Raw genomic sequence first — 13,530 nt, forward strand, 5'->3', positions numbered from 1 at the left:
AAGATGTGGCAGTCGGCTTCCGTAAAAATGTACAGCCTTGGAAACCATATGGAGCACTTCTACTCTGTCCTACAGGGTGACTACGAGTTGGAATTGACTGGAAAGCAGTAGGTAATCATAAATATAAAATAAGAATATGTATTTTCACCACAATTAAAAATCAATCAATCAAATTTCTATCCATCAGCACGAAGCTGACCCTGCCAAGGCTCTCGGGTGAGAGCAGAGGACACTGAGAGGGAAAGAGCAGGATTCTGGTGGGCCGCACCGAGGAGGAAGGGGGCAGGGTGGTTCAGTGGTTGAATCCTTGCCTTCCATGCAGGGGACCCCAATCAATTCCCGGCCCGTGCACCGCACGCACGGTTACCACCATCTGTCAGAGGAAGCTTGCTTGTTGCTGTGAGGCTGAACAGGTTTCAGCAGAGCTTCCAGACTAAGAGGAATGAAGAAGAAAGAGGTGGCAATCTATTTTTGAAAATCAGCCAGTGAACACACTACGAATCAAAACAGTCCCATCTCGCTTTGCATAGCATCACCATTAGTCAGGGGCTGAGTAAAGAGCAGCTAACACCAACAACGAATACCAAGGAGGAAAGAACATTACTTTACTTTGGGCTAAATTTATCATCTTGGTACCTGTAGGAGTTACAATAACAACAACAAAAACAAAGTGACTATTGGGTGGCTTTAAAAGAGAAATATATTTTCTCACAGTTCAGGAGGCCAGAAGTCTGAATTCAGAGCATAGCTCCAGGGGAGGGTCCTTCCTCCTCTATTTCAGCTTCTAGAAACTGCCAGCAATCCTTAGAGTTCCTGCACTGTAGAGGCATTTGTCTCCACCCTCCACCATCTGCCTTCCTCTGCCCCGTGTGTATTTCTGTGTCTATTCCACACATTTTCATAGCTCAGAAGTGAATAGGTTTAGGACCCACCATACACTGTTATGGCCTCATTAACATAACAAAGGGAGCCCCCTATTTTCAAGCTGGGTCATATTTACAATTGCGGGAGTTAGAATTTCAACACACATTTTTGTGGGACACAATTCAGTCCATAACAATAGTCTTACCAGATATTCTGGATTGAGAGTCCTAGCAGGAGCAGCTGAGGATGATTCTAATTGTTTGCTACATTAGTTGGCTAAAGCTCGTAGCAAAGTTTGCCCATTCAAATGTCTGAGCAATTCATTAGGTAAGACCCGGCCAAACTTTCCTAAACATATCCATTGTGTGGAAGAAAACACATACTACCATTATGGAAGTCTGGAGAAATGCATTAATAAAAGTAGAATAGGGCTTGGGACCAAGAATTATTTCATGGCCTTGATAACATGTGATAACTGTTAGACGTCCACCTGGAGATGTCAGGTAATGATACTAACAACTAACATGTATTGAGTACATGCACTGGTGGTGCCAGGACCCTTGTGAGGGCTTCTTCTTTCTTACGATATTTGTTCTGCATGATAGCTGTATGAGGAATGTATCATTATAATGCACATTTTATACATGAAGAGGTCGATACAGAGATTTATGCTGACATTTGAGTATAAGTCTGGACCCAGGAGGAGTTGAAATGGCTGGAGGTGGAACCTTGACTTAATAAATAAGTGAATAGAAATGGAAGCACTACATCTGTGGAGAGGCTGCCCATGAGCCCAAGATTACGGTGCACTGGTATGGAAAACAGAATTGCGAAGTCATGAACCCTGTAGCCATAAGTAGCCCTCAAGGTCTTAGCAGAGCAATAAGGAAAAGAGAGAGAGCCAGAGGAGAGAAGAACACATTCCCTGAGTGACATAGGAGGCTTGGCCCTCTGCTATGTTCACATGTCATTCCTCATTTAACCCTTAGATTGATACAGTGTGTGAGATAGGTATTATTATTCACTTTTAACATTGCAAAAGTTTTATTTTCTCTGACTTAACAGTAATGAGTGTTTATTGAAACAAACGAGAAACTAGAGAAAAGTATACTTAAAGGGGAAATCTCATCAATTGACTACTATTATTTAGTCAGAAACTGAGGAAGTTGTTGTTGTTAGGTGCCATCCAGTCATTTTTGACTCATAGTGACCTGATATGACCGAACAGAACTGCTCCATAGGTTTTTCTAGGCTGTAATCTTTATGGAAGCAGATTGCCAGGTCTTTCTCCCATGGAGGTGCCTTGTAGGTTTGAACTGCCAACCTTTCAGTTAGCAGGGAGCTCTTAACCTTTGCACCACCAGGGCTCAGGAGATAGAAAATAGAACATCATTAAAAGAGTCAAGCAGAATGGTGGTGGGAGTATTTCTAATACAGGGCTTAGCTGCTACCAGTTAGGAAAGCAGACAGAAGTATATGATCTACAAGGAAAAATGGCACATTATTTCTGACCCCTTTTTTTACCCCAGCCCTCACTCTCACCTCCCACTTTGGCCTGCCTAGTGAGCAATAAACACAAGAAAAGGGGCTAGACATCTTTGGTCATCATGCAAATGCAAATATAAAGCAACAATATTATACTACCCCATACCAACCAGGATGGGTAAAATAAAAAAGATACTAAATACCAAATTTTGAGTAGAATGGAGGAACTGGAACTCTAATCTACTGCAAGGGAGAGTGTAAACTGGTATAACCATTTTAAACAATTATTTGAACCTATCTATAATTTATAATTCAGCAAATTTACTTCTAGACAAATACCCATCAAAAATGAAAATATATGTTCACCGGAATACATATACTTGTAAATATCCTCCAAGGCATGAATATATTCCTTATAAATGCCTATGGCTTAGGGTGTTATTCCCTGTGGATAGTAAAGTTGATATACAGATTCATCTTCATATGGAAAAAATCTAGAGCCCTTTGTAGAACAAAATAGCAAATCCCAGAGAATCATGTTCTCATGGCTTAAGACATCCTTGTGGTTTCTATTTACACCTCTCCTGCTTTGAGGCTGGAACACATAGACCCAGTTATGAAATCACCCTTGCTTGTTAGTTTTGCAAAAATCCCGCACACCTCAAAATTTTTGTGAGTTTAATAGAGAAAAGATCACAGATGGATAAATAAAAAAAAAAGAGAAAGGGTATATTTTGCACCAAAGCAATATATTTAAAATGAAATGGTGAGAATGGTGGGCTTCCTTTTTCTGAAAATGCTTTTCAATTTGTTTGATGGTGGGGAGCAGAGGAACGAGACGGTTTATTCAAGAAGTAGTTTTCTGGGCAATTTGGTAACTACCTAAACAATAACCTCTAAAAATAAATATTTTGATCCATTGACTTGCTGCTTACACCTGCTTATTTCCAGTTAGATCACATATTTAAATTTAAAATACAAAAAATAAAAAATTTTTAAGAAACTATGGCATTTTTGCTTAATTTTTTAACTGATAAGGAGGAAGTGCATTCTAAAATACTCAAAGTCATAAAATAGAAAGGTGATAAGTTAGGTGTAAGAAAATATAACCAAATAGAGAAGTAGTAACTTTGGCAAAGGATAAAAGAGTACACAATACTGGGGAAACCAGCAGAACTGTATAACTCAGGGTCATGGTAGCTCCATAAACACATCCAAACTCCCTGAGGGACCAAATTACTGGGCTGAGGGACCTGGGGACCATGGTCTCAGGGAACATCCAGCTCAACTGGCATAACATAGTTTATAAAGAAAATATTCTACATTCTACTTTGGCGAGTATCGTCTGGGGTCTTAAAAGCCTGTGAACAGCCATCTAAGATACTCCACTGGTCTCACCCCTCAGGAGCAAGGGGGAATGAAGAAAACCAAAAACACGAGGGGAAGATTGGTCCAAGGGACTAATGGATCACAACTACCATGGCCTCCACCAGACTGAGTCCAGCACAACCAGATGGTGCCAGGCTACCACCACTGACTGCTCTGACAAGGATCACAATAGAGGGCCCCAGACAGAGCTGGAGAAAAATGTAGGAAAAAATTCTAACTCACAAAAAAAGACCAGACTTACTGGCCTGACAGAGACTGGAGAAACTGCAAGAGTATGGTCCCCAGGCATCCTTTTAGCTCAGTAATGAAGTCACTCCTGAGGTGTGCCCTTCAGCCAGAGATTAGAGATTATGGCCCACAGACACCTGCTAACCCAGAACTGAAGACACTCCCAAAGTCTACCTTTCAGCCAAAGATTAGACAGGCTTATAAAACAAACAATAACACACGTGAAGAACATGCTTCTTAATTCAATGAAGTGTATGACACCAAATGGGCATCATCTGTTCAGGACAACTGGAGGAATGGACACAGGAAACCTGAGGTGTAAAGGGAAAGTGGGAGCATGCTAATATATAGTGGGGATTGCAACCAACGGCAACAAAACAATTTGTGTATAAATTTTTGAATGAGAAAATAATTTGTGCTGTAAACTTTCACCTAAAGCAAAATAAAAATGTATCACTCATAAAGGCAAACTTAAATAAACAGAAGCAATACATCAATAGGGGTTACTATAAAATCCCCAATTAATAAATGGGCAAGGTCAATGATTCCACTTTAAGACAGAAGATTGAATACGCATACTTACCTCCTTTAATTCCTTAAAGTCCACTAAAATAAAAAATAGCCATAGAAAAATCATTTTTAAAGGAATTAATATGCAAGTATCAGACTGGGAGAGGCAACCAAGAACATTGATTCCTGAGCTGTCAGTAGGGCATGAGACCTGATTTGTAGTGTAAATACCCAAAAAGGCTCAGCAAATAATGACACCTCATCCTACTTTTGAAGTGACAGTGAATGTGATGCGAAAAACAATATAGTTGAAAAAACTTAATGTAATGGAAAATGGCAGAGTAGAAAGCACCAAGTATTGGTCTCTCCAGCAAAACAGCACTAAGCTTGAAAAAAAAAAGTCAGAATCATCTATTGCAATGCTCTGCAACCTAATCAGATACTTAGGGCAACCAGAGAACTACTTGATGAAGAGAGTGGCTGCTGAGCTTTAGTAAGAGAGCAACATGGGGGAACGAGCTACCAGCACCCATTCCTCAGCATGACCACAGACATACGGGCAGTGGCTTTTATTCTTAGAGTGGCTAACTGATGCCAGCATGGACTATAAGAACCTTGTCCTCCAAATATTTGGAGTTGTACATTTTGGTGGGTCAGGTGGTTACTTGAGGGAACACTGAGGATATTTTTGCCCTGTTTTAGCCCCTTCAGGATCCAGTGGCTGAAAGAGATACAAACAAACAAAAAAAAACTTGTTGCCATAGAGTCATTTCCAACCAACAGCAACCCTATAGGACAGAATAAAACTGCCTCATAGGATTCCCAAGGAGCAGCTGTTGGATTTGAACTGCCAACCTTTTGATTAGCAGCCGAGCTCTTAACCACGGTGCTAACAGGGTTTCTAAAGAGATATACACACCTTTAAAAAAATCTCCATATTTAAGGAAATATCTGTAAGGTCACAAACTGACCACAGAGATAATGGAACAGATGCTTGACTGACCACTCACAGGTGAAATAAAGACATTACATACATAATTTAAAAATCCACTTTGCAAATGGATGGCTGAAGCCCTCAAAAAACAACAGCAGTAACCATGATGAGGGAGAGAATATAATTTCCAGAACTGCCACATTTTAATAGTCAAAGTTTCCATTTCTCAACAAAAAATTCCAGAGCATACAAAAAACCAGAAAAATATGGCTCATATAAAGTAAAGAAAAATATCTGACAGAAACAATCTCTGAGGGAGCCTAGACATTGGAAGTAGTAGTCAAAGACATTAAATCAAATATCTTAAATATGCTCAATGAAATAAAGAAAGCCATGAATAAAGAGGTAAATCACAAGAACAATGTATGAACAAATAGAAAATGTCCACAGTGGTATAAATCAAACCGGTTGCTATTCAGTTGAACCTAACTCATTGTGACCCTATAGGACAGAGGAGAACTGCCCCATATGGTGTCCAAGGAGAAGCTGGTGGATTCTAGCTGCCAAACTCTTAACCACTGCACCAGCAGAGCTCTAATAAAGATACAGAAACTTTTTTTTTTTCAGCTGTTGTGCTTTTCATCTTCATGATTTCCATTTGGTTCATTTTTATAGTTTCTATGATATAGTCTCACTCATGATGACATAGTTTCTATAATAAAGGAATTGAAACTATAAAAATGAACCAAATGGAAATTATGAAGCTGAAAACACAACAGCTGAAATAAAAATTCACTAGAGTGGCTCAATGACAGATTTGAACAGGCAGAACACAGAGTCAGCAAATTTGAAGACAAGATATTTGGAATTATCCAGTCTGAAGGGGGAAAAAAGAATAAGAAAAACGAACAGAACCTGCGTTTCCCGTGGGACATCAAACACGCCAGTAAACATATCACACCAAAACCAAACCCATTGCTGTTGAGTCGATCCCAACTCATAGCAACCTTGTAGGACAAAGTGGAACCAGCCTCATAGGGTTTCCAAGGCTGTAAATCTTTATGGGAGCAGACTGCCATATTTTTCTCCCGGCAACACATCATGGTCATCCCAAAAGTAGAGGATAGAGAGAAAGGTGCAGAAGCAAAAATAACAGCCGGACACTATCCAAATTTGATGAAAGACATAAATCATGCAGCACACTGGCCTTGGCTCAAACCCATGAGTTTCCAGGGTTTGAAGAGCAGCTATAGGGCAAGCCCCAAAGCCCAAGTCCTTTCAGTTCTCTACTTCTATCAGGTTTGGTATTGGCCAATGGCCAAAGCTGTCATAAGTTCAGTCGCAATTCAAGAGGTTAACAGACTTCTGCTTTTGATGAAAGCAGCTTCCAGGTCATTTTCCAAAGGCATGGAAAACAAACAGGAAAAATATATGGCCATACTGTATTCAGGTACAATAAATAAAAGCACTTGAGTGTTTTCTGAACTATGGTAAGGAATTTCTTGAGTACAAGAATCTCCCAGAGTGGGACATAGTTCTGTTGTACATAGGGTCACTATGAGTCGGAATTGACTCAATGGCACCTAAAGACAACAGCAACAGGGAGTAGGATGTGCTACCAGGAATAGTGTCAAGAAAGGCTTCAACCAAGAAGTGATGCTTGAAACATTAAAAGGGCACAGGTACAGAGATAGCAAGAATGAGTGGCCACTTTTACCATCAATCACAAGAAGCAAATACAATCAAGTGTGTTCTGAGCTATGGCAAATTGTTTCTAAAACACAATGGAGTACACAGCAGGGAGTGACGAGTTATACCAGCAGTAGGGTCAGAGAAGGGTTTACCAGGAAGTGATGCTGAGCCAAATGTGGAAATATCAGTAGCTGGTTAAAAAGTAGGAAATGGCCCAATATATTCAGGAAACCCCAAGTATTCTCCTGAGGCCACAGTGCAAGTGCATGGGTATCATGAACGTAAAAATTCTGAGGAGACAGAGTGAAGCTATTGGGGCATTTTTGCTGCATTTCTGAGCAAGAAAGTTCTTCTTTTGTCGTTTTGTGTTTAGAGATGCTTGTCCCGGTTCTACCCTTTGCAGTCACACAAAACAATCCTCCTCTCCTCCTCATCTGAGACCTTCCGTTTTCCTCCAAGTTATCAGATTCCCTTCTGTTCACCAACAAAACTTTCTAAAACCCCTTCTCAAATGGTTTCAACAATTTTACTGGTTGCTTTTCTAAACAGCGCTCTAGAACAAAATCAAATGTGCAGCAAAGCAGAGAACAGTGGGCTTTTTCCTGAGGGCTCTGCTAGGCCTCCCATGTGGGTTGACCATGGAGGTCCTTATACTCATTGCTTTTCTGTGAGGCCATAATGCTAACCCTTTTCCAGAAGGCCCAAGAGAAAGCATGGGAAGGGGGTAAGTGTACCATATTCTGGGGCTCAGAGCCAGGAAGATCAATGAATTTGGGTCAACAGCCTACCCATGAGTGATGGTGCTTTTAGGCACCACATCGAAGAGTTCTATTCTGCGCTGATTTTCTACAAAGGATGGGTCTTTTGGGGGACTCATTATTCATCATTCATTGATCCAACTAATATATGTCAAGTATCTACTATGTGTCAGGTACTATCCTACTTTCTAGGACTACACGTATAAGGCAGACCTTGTGTTTGCCCCTAAGTTGCTTATAATCCTTCTAAAAGAGATAGATTTTTAAATGAGGATCTCACGTGAACAGTTGAGTGGGGTGGGGAGGGGGAGTGTTATCATGTAGGGATTATAGAGTGATCTGATATACTTAGAGCAGGAATATCAAGTAGTTTAGGCAGACTCAGCAAGCTGTGACATGAAGTATAACAATGTTGTTGTTGTTGCTATGTTCTATCAACTCGATTCCAACTCCTACTGACCCCACGTGACAGAGTAGAACAGCCCCATAGGGTTTCCAAGGCTGTAATCTTTACGAGAGCAGATAGCCAGCTCTTTCTCCCCAAAAGCCACTAAGTGGGTTTGAACTGACACCTTTTTCCTTAGTAGCCAACACTTAACAATTGCACCACCATGGCTCCTCTAACAGTGAGCATTCACACAATCTTAGTCTGTAGCAGTCACTGTTGTTAAAGGTGGCATCCTCTCAACAACCCTATGAGAAGGATAAAAAAAAAAAAAAGAGTTCTCTTAATCTGACAGGTGATGGAAGTGAGGCATAGAGAGGTTAAATGCCTCATCCAAGGTCATATGGCAGGTATATGGAGACACTGGGACTCAAGCCCAGGAGTTTGGCTGGGGCCTGCTGTCTTCACCATCATGGTTCACCACGGAGAAGAAGGGAGGGGAGAGAACATCTTCCATCCGAAGGGAACAGCCTATGTGAAGCCTCAGCTGCAAAGGAGGCCTGAGAGGGCTTCAGAGTGCACATGTGTTTCTAGGACTGGAGCAAAGTGGTTCAAACAGTGTCAGAGGAGTGGCTTGGGGAACAACAGCCCTTATACTGTTATCATTCCCTGGACTCTCAAGTCACCCCAGTGGATATTAACCTGTTTAAGGGCAGGGGAAAGGTTCAATTCATTCTTTCTATATTATTTCCCTTAAAATAACTTCCTAACCCCTGCCAGAAGAGTTGCCACATTTTTCTTGTTGCCGTGTATGGATTCACAATGGGCCCTTGGAACTGAGATATGTCAACAATGATGTCACACAAGAGTTACGGGAAGCCATGGTGTTCACTCAGATCCCAACGGCTCTTTGGAGAGGTTGTTGATCTGAGGTCTTCTGTGGGAGAGCGACTTAAGCTACCAGTTGCCAGAGAGTGTTTCCTAAGTCAGAGTCGTCCAGCTAGTGAGAGTTTGGGATATCTTCTCTAACTGGGAGGAGGGAGAAACCTCCTTCAGAAAACCACCCTTTTTGGCTCATCTTCACCCAGGGATGGAGCAGCGGAATGCAACAAAGAGGTCTTTCTCTAAGAATTGAGGTGGGAGGAAAATTCTTCCCAATCAATTAGAGCTGGCAGTGAGGGGTTGTATTTCCCTGAAAAAGAAGGCCACAAGGAGAGAAGATGAAGCCCTTGATGTGGGATGACCGGGCTCACTAAGGTTTTTGTTGGGAAAGTACTTCCTGCCATTTAGTAGACGATTAAGCAAAGTAGGTAATGTGAAGGAATAAATGCGTTAATCATAAAATTCTACTGTAACCTGAGGGTTTTTCAGAGTAGGGAGGAGAAGACACTCAATATTTTAGGCATATGCTTCTATCTCTGGGATTGAAGGAGGCAAGTGGTCACCTAGGGCAGTGGGTGAAGGACCAGGAAGAAGGGTGGTTATGGAGACTTGTACTTATTTTTAATATGTTCTAATGAGATCGAATTGATAAGTCATGTGATGAACTAAAAGAAATAAAGGTATTTGAGGAGTTTTGGGAGTGGGTGGTGTGAGAGAACACGGTACCCCACGCTGTCTCAGAGTTGCCGGTCACTGTGAGCCCCAACAGTTCCCAGCCTGGACTCAGGCAGCAGAAGGTCTGGGCATGACTTGCTGCCTGAGCTCCAGGGACTTGCCCTTTTCCTCCAAGTTCTAAAGTTCTATTTAGACTTGAAGTTTTAAAATTTTACCACACTGAACCTGAGCTTATGCTGTAAATCCTGGTGGCACACCCTGATACTATAACCTCTTCCACCACCCACCCCTTTTTCTTCTCTGCTTTTCTCCTGTATTGCCCCACAGTGGCTGAGCCCTGCTTTCTGCTCCCTCCTTGGTCTCTGTATCTCTCTAACATACTCCTGGGAGGTCCCTCCTCTCTATCCTGTACCTCACCTTGGAGTTTTCTGTCCATCCAACTCACACAACCTACCTCCATCTCTTTCTTCTCTCTGAGCTCTCCAGTCCTTCCCTCAGATACAGAAAAACCTACAGACCTTTAGGCTGACATGGACAACCCACCCAGACACACCCAGGTGAGGTAGTTGTATTTGACCACTGACGTCTGTGGAATCAAGACTCTCAGATACATACAGTCATCTGTTTTCTGCCTGAGGACCTTGAAAGAGTTCATCTAAGATGGACCTGTAGAGGGGACTTCTGTTTACAGAAAGATAAGTTTAACCCTCTGTTGCTTGTTTAGGAAGGGTACAAAGAAGAGGTATACCTGTAAGGTTTTTAACAAAGTATACAAATTTTTCTTTCTCTTTAGGTACGGCGCCTCTATAAAAGTCCTCCCTTCAAAGAGAGTTAAAAGAGATGAGCATTTCTCCTGTTTGAATGTTTACTTGTTAAATATGGTAAGAAAATCACCGGCGTAGAAGAAATCTTTAGGAGAAGTTTCAGACTGTTAAAAAGGTTCAGGGAAATGAGGACATTTACATGTTCCAAAGGAGGAAATTCACTTGGCATTCAACATATCAATGCCACGAAAAAATTAACTTGAAGATTCTTTGTTTACAAATATGAAACCCCACAATACTATTTTCAAAGGGCGTGAACTTTTGTTACAAGGCACTACTATCACTAGAATGGGACCTTTGGTGACACAAACCGTTTGCTCTCTACAGATAAATGAAGGGTTAGTGGTTCCAACTCACACAGGTGCGTCCTGAAAGAGAGGCCTTGCTTCTGCTTTCATAATGATTACAGCCAAGAATACTCTATGGAGTGCAGCTTTACTCTGTAACACATGGTATAGCCATGAGTCAGAATCCACTGCTTGGAAATGGCTATTATCATTGGTACCATTTTGCAGAGATTTTATTGCTCACAGCAATGCCCCCAAAAATATGGTAGCTTTGGTGGAAAGAGAGAAGGGACGAGGTCTGCAGAGGTGGAGGATGCTGGTGATGGAGAGGCCTCCAGGGATTCCTGAGACCAGAGCCTTGGGCTCCTATATGAAGATCAGGGCCATGAGAGCTCATATAAATTAACTATTCTCAGAGGTCTCTATCCAAAAGGAAAATGCCCAAGAATCCACAACATCTCAAGCAAAAAACCCAAGCTCTAGGGCCAGAAAGACTCCACTACCATCAAAGAGGCCTTTTCCCTCAGCTTCCACTGAGCAGATATCTCATTCATCCAGCTAAGGGGCTACCCCAGAGAAGCGATGGGTAAGGTGTGTATATTTCACCCAGGTGCACACGGTCAAGGGGGTGGCTGTGTCCTGGCAGACCAAAACCTCCTTTGCCCCCGTGGAACAGATGCCCCAAGTCTTTGAGGCCGAGCTCTCTGAGTAGAGCACCGTCGCCGTGCCCCCAGTCTGGCCAACACTGAGTCCCTTGTAAGCACCCTGGGGCCTTGGAAGGAGGGGCCCCAGGCCCGCACCACTGAGCCCAGCGTCTGAGGAGAGGAGCATGGGGAAAGCCTCCACGCAGTCACCCTGGAGTGGCTAGTGACCCATGAGCGCAGCTTCCACTGCTTGGCCTGCTGCCTTGTGTTCAAGTCCCAGGAGGCCCTGGTGGCTCACATGGAGCATGGAATGAGCCAGGGCTTCAGCAACCAGGTCCTCTGTGAAGAGCTGCTGGAAAAGGAACTGCCACCCTCACCCCCATGCAAGCCCAGAGGCTGCCACCAGCTGGCCAAGGCCACTTGATGGCCTCCAAGAAGAGGGAGGTGTGGGAGAGGAGTGCCGTCTGCAGGAGCTGGAGGGGCAGCTGGAGAAGCAGAGAGAGCAGCTGAGGAGGTTGAGGCACCAGCTGGTGAGGTTGCAGAGGCAGGAGGCCAGGCTACAGAGGGTGGGGGCACAGCACTGAAGCCAGAGGAGGAAGAGCCTGAAGACCTGCTAGCAACTTGGGACTGGGAGGAGCAGGGCATTTGTGCTGGGAAATGTGGGTCGTCTCATCAGCTGCTACCCAAAAGATATGTGGCCCACGGAAGAAAGGCCTGGCAATCTACTTCTGTACTATCACAGTCATTGAAAACTCTGTGCAGTGCAGTTCTACTCTGAAACACCTGGGTTCACCATGCATTGAAATCAACAAGACAGTAGGTTTTTGTTCTGTTAAGGCCTCTGTTCAGGCTCCTTTAACCCACCTGCCTGTAAGAACCTCTCCTCCCAGCCTGTGCCCCAATCCAACTACTCCAAGTGCATGGAGAGCTGCAATCCTAGGGGGACCTGGAAAGAAGGAGCCCCAGAACACCTGACTGCAGACACCAGGTCTGCTCAGAGGTTCCCCTAGCCTAGGAGAGGAGAGGACAGGCCTGATCTGGATGGTGAGGTCTCAGAACTCTGAGAATGAGCACAGCATAAGGAGGGGGGGAGAAATGGGATTTCAGTGGGACTTGGGAGGCTGAGGGGGACTCTGCAAAGACAGCTCCAACGGAAGTGTGCTGGTGAACGGGGTGTCACTGAGTTCTTTGCATAGAAGGAACCAGAGAGAGAGTAGGCTGTGGCGAGACCTGCCTGTAGGTGAGCAGTGGGCGTAAGGCCCTACCCAAGGACTCTGGGTCACTTCTCATCATCCTCCAAGCATAGAAAGGAGGAGGTCCTGGTTGGGCAAAGAGGAGGAGGTGGTGAAATAAAGAGCTCACCGCATTCAAGTCTACTGCCCTCACTGGGGGAATTTGGGTTTATTGCTGTGATTTAGTGTTGCCTCTTTGGAGGAAACCCTCATGGCGTATTGGTTAAGTGCCACGGCTGCTAACCAAAGCGTCGGCAGTTCGAATCCACCAGGTGCTCATTGGAAACTCTATGGGGCAGTTCTACTCTGTCCTGTAGGGTCACTATGAGTCGGAATTGACTTGGCGGCACTGGGTACTGGGCCTCTTTGGACTGGAGTGGGAGATGGTTTAGAAAAACTCTCCTGGGTGTCCCTTTTCTGCATAACAGTAGATCTAGTAGTGTCTGCGTAACTCATGCAAAGGATGAGTTCCTAGGATGTAAGGAAACTTTTTTTCTTTTAAAAAACCTTTTTCTGTTTGATTTTGCACATATCAATGACACTAGCTTGTTCTTTCTTTTTTTCTGTGGTATAATTTGGCCAATCCTGGGGTCAGAGAACGGGAAGAAAAAGACTGGACTGGAAGTATAGGAACAAAGGCAGACGAGGCCTCTTAACCCTGGGAGAACACAGATGGTTAGAGGTGAGGCCAGCAAGGGGCAGATTCAGGCCCAGACTGTATAATGAGCAGAAAAGCCCAAG

At 43.5% G+C, this 13,530-nt stretch overlaps 1 long non-coding RNA gene across 3 annotated transcripts in view; it reads left to right on the forward strand.

Moving 5' to 3' along the window:
- The window catches only part of LOC135229505 (uncharacterized), a 598,703-nt gene that overhangs the window by 495,361 nt on the left and 89,812 nt on the right, over window positions 1–13,530 (forward strand). Inside the window, exon 6 of one of the 3 annotated variants that reach the window (XR_010320190.1) lies at window positions 10,596–11,660. The exons of the other annotated variants lie outside the window; for them this stretch is intronic. This is a non-coding gene — a long non-coding RNA (uncharacterized LOC135229505). Of the gene's footprint in view, window positions 1–10,595; window positions 11,661–13,530 lie in introns of those variants that run through there. 3 annotated transcript variants of the gene reach the window in all.

Source organism: Loxodonta africana, unplaced genomic scaffold, assembly GCF_030014295.1.
Source record: "Loxodonta africana isolate mLoxAfr1 unplaced genomic scaffold, mLoxAfr1.hap2 scaffold_32, whole genome shotgun sequence".
In the NCBI taxonomy this organism is placed as follows: domain Eukaryota; kingdom Metazoa; phylum Chordata; class Mammalia; order Proboscidea; family Elephantidae; genus Loxodonta; species Loxodonta africana.